We start from the raw sequence: 18304 nt of genomic DNA on the forward strand, positions 1-18304 counted from the left end.
AACAATAAAAAAACTTTGGTGCCCACCAATCAGCAACCAACCAAAGTTACATATGTACCTGCAATTAATAACTGCGCCATTGCCAATATGTCTATGACCAGGGCTGCACCATTTGCTACTGAGGAGCTGCTGGCGTTAGTCCAAGTCATGGACCAGCGCCTGGGGCCCATATGTTTCATAGATGTCGCTTAATCTATGCCCGGACCGGCGTCCGCAGGAGCCTGGGGCAGGTGGAGCGGTGCTGGCCGGACCTGCGGCAGCCAGTGCTGCTAGGCACAATTCGCCGGCATATTAGCCGATGTAAGTATATATTTGCAAATATGTCTGCGTTTGTTAGCAATGGTTTCTGTAGTTTTTATAAATATGTGCATGAGTATGTGGGGGGCATATGGGGGGTACTTGTGTACTTTCACGGCAAACCATCGCATGCCATATGTAGTGGCATGCGATGGGATGCGATTTTTGCAGTTTTTAAGCATTTTTAAAAATCGCATGCGATTTTAACAGAAATGCATCCAAATGCATTGAAATTAGTATCAAACATGTTCAATGGCCCCCAAATGTCATTTTTGAGGCTGTACCACCCCCACTATCAACGCGAACCCGAAGCGTGGCGAGCGCAGCGAGCCCGCGAGGGGCGGCGGTACGCATCCTATGACCTTTTCATACCCCCACTATCCACGTCGGCGTGGAGTTGAGAATAGAAAGTGTGGCGGGCGCAGCGAGCCCGAAGTGTGGCAAGCGCAGCGAGCCCCGCGAGGGGACGCGGACACCTGTAAAGCCCGCGAGGGGACGCGTATACCTGTGAAGGTATCCGTGGCCCCTCGCGGGGCTCGCTGCACTCACCACGCTTCGGGCTCGGTGGCTGGCTGCGCTCGCCACACTTTCTATTCTCAACTCCATGCCGACGTGGATAGTGGGGGTATGAAAAGGTCGTAGGACGCGTACCGCCGCCCCTCGCGGGCTCGCTGTGATCGCCACGCTTCGGGTTCGCGTTGATAGTGGGGGTGGTACAGCCTCAAAAATGACATTTGGGGGCCATTGAACATGTTTGATACTAATTTCAATGCATTTGGATGCATTTCTGTTAAAAATCGCATGCGATTGCATGCGATTTTTTGCTATGCGATGGACATCGTGGGAGCCGTGATTGTACACAAGTACCTATGAGGGGTATATGGGGGGTATATTGGGGGTATATGAGGGTATATGGGGGGTGTATGGGGGGTATATGTGGGTATATGGGGAGTATATGTATACGGTCTGTTTTTGTGTGTAGCATATCTATTGATTAGCATGAGAAATGTATTAAATATATCTTAAATGTTCATTTGTAATGTTATGAGCATGACTAATGTGAATTTTTCTTTTCACCATTTTCATGAAACCCAACCTTCAATTTCTATACCATCAACATGAACATTTCAGCACGCGCCAGGGCACGCATGGCAGCCCGACAGGAGGCAGCCCGTCAGGAGGCAGGCCGGCAGGAGGCAGACCGGCAGGAGGCAGACTGGCAGGAGGCCGAACTGCACCAGGAAGAGGAGGAGGAGGAGTCGACATTGGGGCCTGCTGGTGCCCACCCCATCTGCACCTCACCTTCCACCAGCCACTCCCCTACCCCCACCCCATTTCCAACCACCCTACAACTCCCCACCACCCACCCCCAACCCTTACCAATCCCCACTCCAACCCACTACCTTTATCCCAACTCCCATCCCTTCCCCCTTGCTCCTGACCCCCCCATCCACAACCACAGGACACCCATCCATCGGTGACCAGGATGGCACAAGTAGCCCTAAGTAAACAATGAGCCTAATGTTTACATACACATTTCTACACATAAACAATCACAACACCCACATATGTGTATCCAACATCATCATTAGTTGCAACATATCACTGCAGTGCGACCCTGAGGTGTGGCCTGTCCTCCTCCAGGAACAAGGGTCCCCTTGGTGTATTTTTTGAGTGTGGGCACGCTTCACCCCTTGAGTAATTGACATAACAGTACATCCAATGACATATCCTACAGTAGTGGTGTTGAAGTTATGTGGGCCCAGCTGTTGTGTAACTACACTTCCCAGCATGATGTGCTACATTAATTTATAGACTGGTTTGTTAATAGTGTGTGAGGCCATGCGGATGCATGCTTTTCTAACTTAGATGTAGGCCTATAATTTACTAAGTAAGGAGTGGTTAAGCCACAACAATGTCAGTACCCTTAACTAGCACAGGTTAATTGTGAGGTTAGAGGTGATTCCCCCACCACAAAACTCCCAATTGTGATAGAGCATACATTCATCCAATAAGGATGAATTTATTTCATTTTATGTAATATGTATACTATATGTGTGAAAACATAATAGTCTTTTGTACCGTGTTTACAGCAGACCCATCTTCAATGTAGTAGAAAAATGTATGTGGCCTTCACACTTAACTCACAACTTCTTATTATATTAAAATACAGCAAAGATTTGGGTATATTATATATTAATTATACTGGTTTTTTTCCCCTCACTACAGACACTGAACAGCACCAGGATGAGGTGGCCCGGATACTGAGGGAAATCTACCTGACCCTCATATATTTGTCCATTCTCTTTGGCCAACTGGAGGCCCTCGTTTAATTTTTTTTTTTTAAGTTTTATATTTTCGTTAAAAAAAATAAAAAAGTTTATGTACAGTTAGAAGTTGCCTGTGTTGTTAATCATAAATATGTTTGAGGGTTTGTAAGGGCAGGTACATACAGATGTGTAATGTCAGTTATATTTGTAATTTGAGGTGAGGGGTAACGATTGATGTGTGAATGTGTGTGTTTTTGAGTTAAAGAACACAGTGAAAATGCATGAATGTTTAATGTTGTTAGATTAAAACATCACACATAACATCAGGGTAGGTATACATGTTAAAAATTCAGATCAAACGAATTATGGACATCATTTAGTACATACACAGAAACACCAACATAAGTTGATTTAAAAGTAACAGCAATGTGGGGACACATAGATAGTGATTAAAATGCAACATTAGAACATAATAAATATACACGTAAGGAGGGGTAAAATGTATTTTTATTAGGCTGTTCATTAAGGTAGACAATTGAGGTAATAGAAAACAATAATTGATGAACAATTAGAATACAGGTTGAGTATCCCGTATCCAAAATGCTCGGGACCAGGAGAATTTTGGATAACGGATTATTCCGTATTTCGGAATATTTTAATATTTCAATTATGTATTTTGAAGTATCTTGCATTTATGCTGTATAAACACATAATATACACACAAATATATTTTATTACCACATAAAATACACACAAACATATTTTAATTGTTAAAAAAACAAGGTTTCAAAACGTGAAACAAAATGTGTGTACTATCTCAGCACTGAATTTGAATGCCAAGCAATCATTGTCTTGCACATATATAGTGGCAGTTACATATCATGTCCCCAGTGATGCTGTTACATATGTCCCCAGTGAGTTTTTAGCAAAAAAAAAAAAATTTTTCACTTTCTGGAATGTCCGTATTTCGGAATAATTCGGATAACGGATATTCGGATACGGGATACTCGACCTGTAATTCATTTAATTGGCTTAATCATAGTTAAAAGGCTAGATTAGCAGGGCCATATATGTGAAGGGTATGCCAGCGTGCACGGACGTACGCTCACTCTCACGATCGGTGACATACGCTGAGTTTTCCATTGAAAACAGACGAGACCCGTCCGTGCAAGGTGGCGAACGTTCAGATAGCCGGAAGATGTCGGTGTGAAAACGGATGAGACCCGTCCGTATACGGTGGCGTACGCTCTGTTGTACGCCAGTTGTCAGTGTCTAAGAGGAGATCTGTCCGTGTACGGTGGCGTACGCTCGTGTACGCCACTCCCCTTTGTCGTTGTTTGTGACCGTCCGTATGCGGATGTTTTGTGGGTGGACTTTCGCTCACCGTCCGCGTACGGGAAACGTACGGTGATGCGGAACATACGTACGTTTGGCCGCCCGAACCAGAATAAGGTCCAAAGTATATTCCATCCGGGCTGGAATCCCCACAGTGTCATCAAATGATTTCCAAACTATCAAGCCTGCGAATGTAAGCCACCTGACTTCTTGGAACAGCTTTGACCCAATGGATGTAAAAGGCCTTGCAGAAATTACCTGAAGGCTGCGTCCCACCACCTGTGACCTGGACCCTGCCTCAACTAAGCTGCTAATAGGGTGCATGTATATAATCGGCCCTGTATTTACAAAATAGCTCAAAGCTCTCAGCGGTACTTGTGTAATAGCACAGCGCCCGGCTACGCTGTGTTTTTAGCGTAGGCTAAGCTACGCCCAACGGCTGCCTAGCATACTTAGCGTAGTGACTCTGCGGCAGCCTAACGGCTGCCTAGCGTAGTTAACGTAGTGACTCCGCGGCAGCCCGGCTCTATCCCCAGCGTCCATGGCAAGCCTAGTTAGCGCCTCTCACACAATGCCGGTAACCACCAGATCCCCTGCACTGGTGGATGCTGGTGGAGAGGGGATCATGCGGGCGCTGGCCGGAGAGAGGAGCTCCATCTGTCTGAGATGCTCCTGCGTCTCAGTATTATTTCGGCAGGGTACAGCAACCCTGCCCATGTCCGCTTCAGGGAGAGCCTCCTTTTGAAACCCCCACTATCCACACCAACCCAAAGCATGGCGAGCGAATGCGTTACGTGTCCCCCTGACCTGTTCATACCCGCACTATCCATGTCGGCGTGGAGTTGATTTTCTAAAGTGTGGCGAGCCAGAAGCATGGCGAGCGAGCCCAGGGAGGGGACAGGGATTACTTTACATGTATTCCGTGTCCCCTTGCGGGGCTCGCTGCACTCGCCACACTTTGGGTGCGGTGGCTTGCTGCGCTCGCCACACTTTATAAAATCACCTCCACGCCGACATGGATACTGGGGATATGAACAGGTCGGGGGGACGCGTAATGCATCCCCTCGCCATGCTTCGGGCTGCCGTGGATAGTGGGGGTGTTTCAGGAACACATATCTGACAGGGACGCTGACTACGCTGGCCGCGGGAACACTACGCTACTTCTGACAGGGACGTTGACTACCCTTACTACGCTAGTGGGAACACTACACTACTTCAGACTGACTACGCTGGCTGTGTGAACACTATGTTGATTCTGACAGGGACGCTACGCTAAGTACATAACGGGCACCGTGCTATTACACAAGTACCCTCTCTGCAAACAGGCATATTTCATGAGCCACTAAAGGAAGCAATTGTTAGACCACTTCTTTAAAAAACAAATTTAGATCCTGACTGCATGAGCAACTACAGACCAGTATCAAACCTATATTTTTCTAGGAAAGGTTATTGAGAAAGTGGTAGCAACTGAACTAGAAACCCGCCTGTCAGCCCATGATATTTATGATGTATTCCAGTCAGGATTCAGGAGAAGACAGCACTGAAACAGTCCTGGTATGTGTGCTTAATGATCTGACTGCTCAATCTTAATCCCTCTGGATCTCTCAGCAGCTTTTGATACCATGATATCCTAATTCAGCGCCTGAAAAATTTCTGTGAGTTGGATGGCACAGTTCTTAGCTGGTTCAAATAATGTCTCACTGGTATGTCACAGAGAGTTTCATCTGGAGTGTATTCATCATCACCAGTGCAACTCCCATGTGGTGTCCCACAGGGTTCCATATTATCTCCCATGCTTTTTGCTGTTTACATGCTACCACTGGGTGAAATAATCAGACATCATGGCCTGGTTTACCACTGCTATGCAGATGATACACAATGACAGATGACACCTGTCCTTTGCTCCAGGTACTGAGAACCCAATACCAACCCTAAATGACTGTCTCGCTGAGCTACAGGAGTGGATGAGTGCCAGTTAGCTGCGACTGAACCCTGATAAAACAGAGGTGCTTATCATAGCTCACAGGACAAGACTGCAGAAGAGCCAACCAGCAGAACTTACGCTTGGGGATGCAGAACTTCAAAATACGGAACATTTGCGGAATCTTGGTGTTGTCCTGGATAGTGGCTTGACTCTTAAACATCAGGTATCAGCCACAATTAAATCCACATTCTATCATCTAAGGAATATAGCCAGAAACAAACACTTAATTCCCTCAGAGGATCTGCCTAAAATCATACATGCATTTGTATCATCGTGACTTGACTACTGCAATGCCCTCTACCTCGATCTCCCAGCAAAAGAATTGCACCGCTTGCAGATGGTACAAAATACAGCTCCCAGGTTATTAACCAATCAGCCCTGTTCCAGCTACAAAACACCCATTCTGTACTCCCTTCACTTGCTGCCTATATGATGGCGAATAATTTTCAAGATTGGCTTACTGACTTTTAAATATCTACATGACCAGGGCCCAAGGTACCTGCAGCATCTTCTGATCCCTTATTGTACCACTCGATTACTGCGATCGGTTGATGAAGGACTAAAGGTGCCATACACTAGTAAGATTTATCTTCAGATCTGGCTGAGTGTCTACCCTCAGGTCCCACATCAAGGACACAACCCACTTCCTCCAACTTATACAGAATGTCCAATGGAAGGAGTCATATTCCTTCTTGACATTGGATATTACCAGCCTGTACTCTAATATTCCCCACCAACTGGGAACACAAGTCATCTCAAGATGCCTGGATAATGTTGGAGACCTGGGGGATAGACACAAGAGGTTACTCACCAATTCTATTCTTTACATTCTTCAACACTTTTTTCTACAGGTGATGGGGACGGCCATGGGGACCAGGTTCGCACCCAGTTATGCAAATTTGTATATGGGCGAGGTCAAACAAGAACTGATATGGAATAGCCACTTCGCAGCGAACCTGGTCCTCTATGGCCGTTATATAGACGATCTGTTTATTATTTGGGATGAAGATACACAAATAGCACTAAATTTTTTTGATCACCTTAATAGGAATACATATAACCTTCCCTTCACACACACCCTTCACCCGAACCGCATTTCCTACCTGGATATAACCCTTGAAGCCAATGGTGAAACAATCACCACCTCCAATTTTACCAAGGAAGTTGGCTCAGCGGCATATTTGCACTACACCAGTGCACACCACATTCCCTGGAAAAAGGGGATTCCAAAGGGCCAGTTTCTTCGCCTGTTCAGGAATTGTTCGGATATAAATATATTCGACAAACAGGCGGAGGAAATGATGAGCTCTTTTGAATCTCGAGGATACCCTAAACCCTTGCTCGAGAAAGCACTCAGAGAAGTTAGATGTTTAGACAGAAAGAAAATCCTTGAGAAGAAACCACTACAACCCCCCCCCCTTGTCAGCTACCAAAAAAACTCTTGTCATCAATAGCCAACAAAACAAATATCAAATGGCTTTTGTATCAACATACAATAACCACTCCTCCAAAATCCAGAAAATAATAAGAAAAAATTATAATATACTTAAGCAAGACGCCCTTTTATCAGACTTACTACCAGAAAAACCTATGTTTGTTTTCAAAAGAAACAAAACTTTAAAAAGCTCTTTGGCACCCAGCTTCATTATGAAAACCGAAGAAATAACTATGAAAAAAGAAACCCCTGATATGTGGCTAAATCCCTCCCCCAAAGGGTTTTTCAGATGCGGAAATACAAGATGCATAACCTGTGCATATATCCCTCATAAACCAATTACACAAATAACAGATAATGATGGGACCGTACACCCAATTAAAAACTACATAAATTGCAACTCACTGACTTCATTATATATATATGTTAATATGCCCATGCGGCCTTAAATATATTGGTCGCACTACCAGGAAATTAAAGATTAGATTCTGTGAACACAGACGTAACATCCTAAAACAAATATCTTCACATAGTGTCCCTCGACACTTTTCCGAAAAATATCAGGGAAACCCAAAAGAAATTAGTCTGATAGGCATAGAACATATCCCCCATACCATCAGGGGGGGTGACCACTTTAAGAAACTATGCAAGCAGGAAGTCTATTGGATGTTCAAAATGTCAGTACACCCAGAAGGCCTAAATGAGGCTATTGAATTGAATGTGATAATCTAAATCTCTTGCTTCTAACTTCTCATATCCTCATGTCCCGTATTAAAACTAATCCAAGAATTATTTACTTATAGTAATGATTAGGCTTCAATACTTTTGTTAGTACCCTTTGAAACGTGATTCAACTAATTTTTCCCTGAGTTTTTCTTACTATTTATTACTTACTAATAGGCCATATCTACATTTCTGTCTTGGGTAAAAAATTGAATATCTATATGAAACTATTTATATATGTCCTCTTAGAGTAACCCAAATATTGTACTCCATAAATGGAGGTACTCTTCCATATATCTCTGTGCTATAGATATTTATATCTCTGCATAATCCAGACATCTTATGTATATATATATGTACTGTTCCAATGATATTTATAAATATCATCATTGCCTGTATACCTGTTTTATATAAATTCTGTATGTGATTTGTATGTCCTTTTGAGCTATATATTGTTTACTAGCTGACCGGCCCGGCGTTGCCCGGGAAAACCTTGGGGTTTCTTTATTTCCAAAATTGCTGAAAAATGTCATCTTACTGTATGCTGTGCCAAAGACCTAAGATTGTAATTTGTTATAGATTCCACCATAATCTTAGAATGTTTTTGCATTGATACTCAATGACGGCAATGAAAACAGGTGTTGTTGTTTGAAACACAACGCTCCTGAGTTGATAACTTGTATGTGTTGATGAATTCTACATCCACTCCTGAGATTTAGCACCTACTGTATGACATATCCTCCAACATCTGAGGGTCAGAAATCGGTACAAAATCAGAAAGGGATGTGGCCACACCTCCATTTCTATACTTTCAAATTGTACAGTTTCTAGGGTGTGTAATTACAGGCGCTGAGTGCGAAGGGACCGGGGTGGGCGTTACTTACTCCGCCATAATTAATTAAAAATTCACTGCTCCCTGCCACTGCCACTCCCCTCACCGAACCTGCAGCAGTCTCTGAGGTCTGGGGATCTGTAAAGCACATGCACCGGGCATCTCTACCAAACAGTGGGGCAGCCCCTGAGTGTGGGAGCAGGTCCACGGGCCTGGCCACATGATGTCATGGCGCGACACACGCTACCCGCACCACTGTAATGCCCCACTGGGAATGGGTGCAATGGGCCAAATTCTTCCCTACACCCGCCGAGCCAATCCACTGATCCAGCCATCACAATCATCAATAGGTGCATTGATAAGGTTTGAGTGTAAGAAGTTGAAGAATAAGACTGAGAAAAAGAATTGCCATGTTACAAAGTGTACAATTTACTCAATAAATCGTGAAAAAAATGTAAGTGTACATAGAAGTACAATCAAGAAATGAAAGTAGGATTAAAAAATAAGTTCTGATTCAAACTGATAATTGTTTAGATGGGGTGGGTTGTGAAACAAATCTATAGGTGGGGGTATGGATATTGTGGGTATAATTGGTGTTTGTTACACCTACATGGGGCCCTCAATTGATGGGATTTTCACTACAGTGTCACGGTCACATTGTCACCATAGGGGGATTCCCAATTGGGGTCCAGGTGGTCTTTTAGGGACCCTTTACAATCCTGTAGGTCTCTTCTCCTTGAGCTTACGGTCTCCCTTAATGATAGTCAATCACTGAGGGAGACCATAGGCTCCAGGAGAAGAGACCAACGGAATTGTAAAGGGGTCCCTAAAAGACCACCTGAACCCCAATTGGAAATCCCCCTACGGTGACACTGTAGTGAAAATTTCTCATCATCTGGGTACCCCCTGTAGGTGTACCAAACACCAATTATGCCCACAATATCCATACCCCCTCCACCTATAGATGTGTTTCGCAACCCACCGCCATCCAAACAATTATCAGTTTGAATCATTATTTATTTTTTAATCCTACTTTCATTTCTTGATTGTACTTCTATGTACACATATTTTTTTCACGATTTATTGAGTAAATTGTACACTATAACATGGCAAATCTTCATCTCAGTCTTATTCTTCAACTTCTTACACTCATAACATTCAAACAAATGCATGTAGCGCTCATGCCCATCGACCAAACATTATCTATGAACCAAAAGAGTCTGGGAAACCCTTAAGGCAGAGCAGTGCCTGATATCCAACTGACTAACAGGGTGAGTGCAGTGTACCCACTTTGTATTGATCAATGGGTGCATTGGCCAGGACAAAGATTTCTCAGTGCAACTGGAGGACTGGAGAGACGGATATGGGGAACAAAGTAGAAATGGTACATTAGGTACAGTTTTTTTTTGCCGGTACAGACTGTTAAATAAACGGCAAATTATTTTTTATGTGTTTTGTGTGTTTGTGTGTGTTGTACTGTTTTTGTGTGTGTGTTGTAATGTATGTGGTTTTGTGTGTTATATTGTATGTATCTGTCCAATGCGTAAGTGTGTGAGGTGTGCTATGTATATACAGTATGTGTGTGTTGTGTCTTTGTGTATCTGTGCAAAGTTTAAATGTGTGTTTTGTGTGTGTTGTACTGTTTTTTGGGTGTGTGTGGTGAATGTGGGTGTGTGTTGTGCTGTTAGAGGTATGTTATGTGTGTGTATCTGTGCAATGTTTAAGTGTGTGTTCTGTGTATTGTACTGTTTTTGGGTGTGTGTTGTAGTGAATGTTGGTGTGTGTTGTACTGTGAGTTGTGTGTTATGTGTGTGTGTGTTGTTTGTATATCTGCTGAATGTGTAAGTTTGTGAGGTGCGCTACGTATATATGTGTGTGTAGTGTGCTGTGCATATCCTGGCAATGTTTAAGTGTGTGTGTTCTCAGTGCCGTTAATGGGGGGGCGCCCCCCCTCCCCGCCGGCCTCCCCACCCCCGCCGTTAATGGGGGGGCGCCTCCCCCCCTCCCCACCCCAGAGAACTATCTGCTTTATGGGGCGGCCATTTTATCGTGGTCCGTCTCCATAGAATTGATTGAAGCCAGGTGTTGTGTGTTTGTTGTACTGTTTTTGGGTGTGTGTTGTAGTGTGTATGGATTTGTATTGTACTGCATGCGGTGTGTTTCCAGCGATTTCTGCCCCTATCTCCCCCGTGTGTACACAGCTTAAGTGTGTGAGGTGCTCTACGTATAAATGTGTGTCTTGTGTGCGTATGTGGTGTACTGTGTGTGTGTGTGTGTGTACAATGTGTACGTGTGTGTGTGTGTTATGTGTGGTCTATGTATATCCTCAATTATTTCCTAATTGTTTAAAGCCTTCACCATAATGTTAAAATGTGTCTGTCATACTCAATGACAGCAATGAAATCAGGTGTGGAGTTGTTCCTTCGTCCACGGTTTCCCAGATCGTCGATCTTTTCCCCAGATCATCAATGAAGGAAAATTAAAACATGGTGTTTTTTAAAATTCTAAGTGAAATTTCCCAAAAACGGCTTCGAGGTGCACACCACCGGGTCCAGAGGTATCTTGTTGCCAAATTTGGTGTCTCTGAGTGCCACGGTGTGTCCGCAATGCGACGGACACGCACACACACACACGCACACAGACTCTTCAACTTATTATATAGATTATATGTGTTCTTTTTAGTTATATATTGTTTACCCTCTGGTTACTATGGAAACCGAAATCATGAATTGTTTAATAATTTTTTTTAAACCAGACAAGTCTTGAATAATATTTCCACAGAAACTGTATTTGAACAAATGCTGAATGTCTGATTCGGGTCTATGAAATCTCCATGTGAGGATCGTAAAGAAATACAAAATGCGGGCCAAATCAAACAAGAAATTTGGAATATGCGTTCCATATAGAAATCAATTCCGCCTCGGTTGCGTTCCACATAGAAATCACTTCCACCTCGGATATACTTCGAGACGGAACTTATGACCCCTAGCTATGACACCCTATGAAAGGCACCAATAACAGAAACAAGTGCCGAATGACATCTGGCGGCTTGCGCTCCAAATACCGGAAGTCCGGATAGTACGGCACTTCCGGTATTACGATCCCCATATCGGAGAAATAATATACACGTTTCTGGAGGTTATTTTGATCATTTTAGTATATGTAAGTAAGTTGATAATAGGTCTGTCTCGTTTCAATTGTTATATACTGTATGTCTTTATTGCTGTTATAAGTACTTTCTGTCAATTACCACGGTCAGGTGTATGCGATTATACTCATCATCCAGGGTATTTAAACCCTGTCAATATACCACACAAGTCACCTTGAAAAAGCAGCTGAGGGCAGCGAAACGCGTAGGTGCAAACAAGTGACCCCAACCACCCTACAGATTTGGTACCCACGGTCTCTGCAATCGTTTTTGGATACCGCACCGCTCCAGCAAAGAGAACTTTATTCTCAGTGGGACTGCTGCCTAACACAAACAACCCCTGCACCATTGGTGGGAGAAGCACTCTGGTCCTAACATCCATCCGAGGCTCATTACATCTGGAGGTACGCCACCCCCTAAAGACAGCCCGGCGCAGATAGCGGAGGTTCCAGCGCTCCCCACCAGTACCTACTATCGATTCACCTGGCACGCCCACCCACCTATTTCTGAGAAACCCCAATCCCAGACAAAGTGAATTGGCCCCTAACTTTGCTGTGACATCACAGGAACAAATCTCAAGGTGTGGATCCATTTACATCCAATTCCAAAAACGGATTACAATTGCAGGACTTATTAATTGGACCGGACTGTTTGACCAATCGAAGGGTGACTATAACATCAGTGTCATTTTTGTTTTTATTGTCTCAATTTTAATTTATGTCTAAATTTTAATAAATTGTACTAATCTTTTTTCACCATACACCTGACCATTCAAAATTATTATTACTGTTTAAATTTTCCTTGTGTAGCGCAGTCGACCACTTTCTTTCCTTGTTTGAGATCTGGCTGGTTGGAACAAAAACATGGTTATGGATGAGTGACAGTTTGTCAGTTTTCCAGCATTTTTCCAAGCAAATGGTCAACTGTCATTTGCTCTCATCCATAACCATGTTTTTGTTCCAACCAGACAGATCTGCAGATAAATCTGTGTGTGTATGGCCACCTTTACAGTACCCAGAATTTCCCTGAATTCATCTGGGGGTCGAGCTTTCAGCACTTTGGCTCCAACTCTATGGAACTCACTTCCCCGCTCAGTTTGAAAAGCTTCCCCTCTGAAAACATTCAAAAAATAGACTCAAGACTTTCCTGTTCACCCAAGCATTTCACCAATGTCCCTTATTAAGTTGTTAAGTTTGTTTCATATTTTGTGCTGTAAAAGGCTAATGCAAGCAATTTGAGTCCTATTAGAAGAAAAGTGCTATATAAATAACATTATTATTATTATTATTATTATATTAAAGTGCATACTATCAGCTTTAATATGATGGAATTCACATCCAAACTGGAGCAAGGATTTTGGAATTAAGCTTTTGTTATATGTAGAATCCTTTTTTTAATATGTAGCCCCTCAAATGACTGAAAAGCTCTCTCAGGTCTGGGATATTCATTTGTTATTTCTTCTTCAATTAGTCGAAATGTTTGGTGGATGACTGCAGGATCCTTGCTATCATAAAGACAGAATGGGGTACCAGGACTGGATTTTATAAAGTATAATTTCCCTTGAAGCAATGTAGAGGTTGAATAGTGTGGCCAGTGTTGCAGACAGGTCTCACCAGGCATTCCAGGTGTTCAAGAAAGGGAAGGGGGCCCTGCCTATTTTGTTAGTCCCGGGCCCCACAATTTCTGTTGGCAGCCCTGGATGTGACCGAAGCAGCCAGATGAATTGTATAGGGATTAGATTAAATCAAATTTTGCAAAGTTGATTGGACGGCGCTTCACAGCACAGATGGACAATGACCCAAAGCATACAGTGAAAGCAACTCAATAGTTTTTTTTTAAAGCAAGGAAGTGGAATATTCCACAATCACTATAATCACCTGATCTCTACCCGACCGAGAATGTGTTTCACTTGCTGAAGACTAACCAAAAGGCCCAAAAATAAACATCTGCTGTAAATGTGGAGATGTCCGTGGGTTGCAGACTTAAGGGAGTCATTGCATTGCCTGCATTTATTACAAATTAACAATTTATTTCAGATTTGGTCAATGCATCCAATCACATTTGAGCCCACAAGGGGCTGTGTATGAAAATGGTTGCAGTTCCTAAACTTTTTATTTGACTCAGCACAATGTATAGACCACTCATGTATCTGTCACCACATCATGAAGGATTGTAAATCAGACTCCTATAAGGAACATGTTCTTGATAAAGGTCACACTACTTTATTGAACATGTATAAGTTACAAATTGTGATTCTGCAATATTTCGGGCTGTTATGTGCTGCCTGAAGATGGGCAATTACAGGCCCAATACGTTGCAGAGCCACCTTTGCCTGAACAGCCTCTTTATGCTATATGTGTAAAGTCTGCTGAGTGCCATACCTGACATGTATGTGATGTCATTGGAACAGGCTACATGGCATAGGGGAGTGGCAGCTGTTCAGACTATGGGCAGATGTACTAAGCTTGAAACTGTCATGTTACAGGCTTTTTGAAAAATGACAGTTTGTAGCTTTAGTCAGGACTTCATACTGGCTGAAGGAGATGAAGAAGATGACTGCAGAGAAGGCTGCACAGAAATTAGTCACCAACAACTGCTTCATTTTTAGTGGTCATTATGCTGCTACTGTAAAATAGTCACAGCAGTATCTGCACCAGGTGCTACAACTGTTACCCCATGTACGAAGCATTATCCACACCCCTTACTGAACAGCGCTGCAGAATTTTGGTGCTTTAGTAATAAGATAATAAGTAACATTAGCAATATTTAACAACACAAGACAATGTTATAGCAATATTTCAGTATGATACAGAAAACCATATTACATGTCTCATTCTGATATTTGATCAAGTACAATAATAGTATAAAATTCAGAAGGTTAAAAATAAACATTCAAGACAATTGGTGAATAATTTTAAGGCTGCATAAAAAAGTTTTTTATTAAATGGAAAAAGAAAAAAATGAAAACGGCGAATTACATAAAGGAAATCATATATATATATTACATAATTCCTGCAATTTCTTATTTAATATTGTTCACAAAATATGAAAATGTAATACATGCAAAATTGTGTAGATTAACTATACAAATGTCTCCTAACTTAGGATAACTTTATTACGTTTACAAAAACATTTTAAAATGGTAAAATCATAGTCTTATTTACCCAGACGGCAGAAATACAAGGTTATGTAAAAATTCAAGTTTAAGTCAATTTTACAGTGCTGACGAGTTCCGTGTTAATGATGTACATGGCTTCAAAAATTTGTGTGTGTGTGTATGTATGTATTGTATAAATGTATATACACACATTTCACACTGTGACTGAATGAGTTTCTTTAACAAGACAAAGATTTTCAGTGTATCCTCTGGATTAGATATAATTTCTGTTATAAATGAATCTTATTGTTCTAGTAATCAATGCCCTAGGTAACGGTACTTGTTGTATGACTTAATTGTGCCATTGCAGCCAACACTTGCTGACTCTATGCCACCTGTGATAGGCCAGTTACAGCAAAGCCTTCAGAAGATACAATGCTCTGTGTACAATATTCTATTGTTTTTCAAGAATACTCATTTGTTCAAGATTAGCATCTAGTTATTGCAATTTTGTACATCACCCTCATTTTACATTAATCTGAATGTTTTTTTACGAGCGTAACAATAAAATAAAAAATGGTACATTATATTGTTACGTGCTTCATCACAAATATTTGGAGAACCTTTAAGTTTTAATTGCATTAGCGATTGGTAATGTTGGTTTGACTTTAAAACTTTGCTAGAATAAAAAGTTCAGAGTTCTGACATCTCTACCAATGTAACATGCGCAATTGTCCACAATTCCCAGCACATATTTTAAATGTTAAATACACTGTTGAAGGTTGGGTAAATATATAATGTAGTCCTAATGATCAGGAGATGCCAGTGACAATAAGTCACAGGTTCCAACTTTTCAGACCTTCCCTTTGTCAGATGAGGGCAGCTCTTTGTATTAAGTAGGTACTGTAGTAACAATGCAGTCTGTGTCACGTGAGATGGTCTACTGCCACTCAGAGAGATTGCTTCAGAATGCCCTGGTAGGAGCATGATGGTTCATCTTGCTGCATCTCCCACTTATATGGTTGTAAGGTGATTGTTGTAGCGTGTGGGCTCTGGAATGCCAGAGAGACAATTTCAGAAGTCTAATAATATATTTATATTATTAGGTATGCTACTTGGAGCATACTGTGTCTGAATAGGCTTTTTTTAAATATAAAGAGTGCAACCTAAATCAAAGACCAAAGTAGTGATACAGAGAACTCAAGTGAAAGTGACATGTAATTCAAATAATGGATTTGAATGTATAGAATAGATCTTGAGGTTAGAGAGATTGGCACTATAAAAGAGAGCGGTATGGAGGGATACCATTAATGGTATGTGTATATATGTAGGCTGCTGGCGGCCTAGCACTCCCCCCAATAACTAACAACCCCGGTACCCTCCGAAATGAATGTAGATCGGTAGAATAGACTAAAGGCTGGCACTCTGAGGAGATTTTCAAATGTGGGTGTATTTAAAATCCTAAAAATGCGGAACCAACATTTCTGGGCTAGCATGCCCCTTTTGTCAAGGTGAAGTTGAGTTCTTCACCTTGACAAAGGGGCATGCCAGCTCCGAAACGTCGGTTCTGCATTTTTATGCTTTGAAATACACCCATTTTTTATAATTTCCTCAGAGTGCAACCTTTTATTCTATTCTATATATATTTCATATAGCTGCATGTGCCATCTTTGTGCTTTGGACACCATTTATTTGAGTGACATATTTTACAAACAGTGGAGAGCTTCAGTGTTTGCCGTCATCCCCACCACACTACAATGTTACCATACAGTTCATTAAGTGCGGACATGGATTTCAATGTTTTGAAAGGTCATCAATATTTCATGAGCCATAATAGCTGGACAACTCTACATTTTTCATGCTTTATATTGAAAAAATATATTTGCACATATTTATTTTGGATTATTATATTTTATTATTTATTTAGTAAGTTCACCCTGTTAAGCAATCCCTCAGGCACTATGTAAAGCTTCAACAGAGCCCCCTTGCTGATACCATTCTTCTTGCTTTGCCTCTTATCAAGGTGAAGCAGGAAACAATGCTGAGATATAGTAACATCTCTGGCTTAGATTGGAGGACAGAAAACACATCACACTGGGGATCCCGACCAGACCCAAGAAAGTAATCTACTTTAATACATACCGAAGACCTATGTAAGTGTCAAATAAAACTGTATAGCATATTTGCCACTTACCACCTCTTCTTTAATCTCCCTCATAGGATCGTAGTGTCCTAGATTTGTCTAGTCCATGCATCAATACAGGACCCTGAATCCATGCAAAATAATGCACATGGTCACTTTTATATTTTTTAGAAATTGTAATATGTCAGAAATATACAAAATTCATTCAATTATTGTGTCACTTTCTTTTTAAATCATGTCTATAGCACATTTATTGCCCTTGTATATAGTGGCCCATAAATACTTTAAAGGAAATTATTTCAAGACATATGTATAGCTTTGCAAATATTCAGGTTAAAAATAACAAAAGTGAGCAGCAAGGAAGAACCCAAGTGGAAAATTAATGAAAAACACTGTATTTAGGTGAAAGTCCACATTAAACTACAGCAGGCAGTTCTAGGTCTGTAATCTTTTCGAAAGCTATTAAGCATGTATAGGCGGAATGGGATCATTGGATAGACAAGCATTGATCGAAGGTCGATTTAAAAGGTCGACATGGAGTTTTTCCAAAAAATTTGTCCCAAATGTCGACTGTCCACATGGACACAAAAAAAATGCACCGCTGTGCTCGCCATGCTTGGGGCTTGGTGCCTCGCTACACTACTTTATTCTCCCACCACGCCCTAGTGGATGGTAGGGCATGAAATACCGCCTGTCGGCACAAAAAAAGATGTGAAAAACCCTTGTTGACCTAATGACCCTCTCGACCTAACCCCGTGTTGACCTAGAGCTAGTGACGGTATCCCGTAGAGGCAAACAAGTGTAAATATATAAACTGCACAATATCGCCGTACCAAAGAGGTCATGTTATCTGTAGGTCTCCCAGCAATGGACTCATTACTGCTTAATTAGAGTTGAAGGAATTAGAATTTGCAACTGTTTGTACAAAGTCAAATTGCCTTTTTTTTTTTTTTATTAAGAACAGAGTGGCTTCTATGTATATAATTAACTTAATATGAATTAGACATTCAAATGTAGTATTGTGTTATTTTTCTGCATGT

This window comes from Crinia signifera, chromosome 4 (assembly GCF_055691185.1).
Source record: "Crinia signifera chromosome 4, ASM5569118v1, whole genome shotgun sequence".
Classification (NCBI taxonomy): domain Eukaryota; kingdom Metazoa; phylum Chordata; class Amphibia; order Anura; family Myobatrachidae; genus Crinia; species Crinia signifera.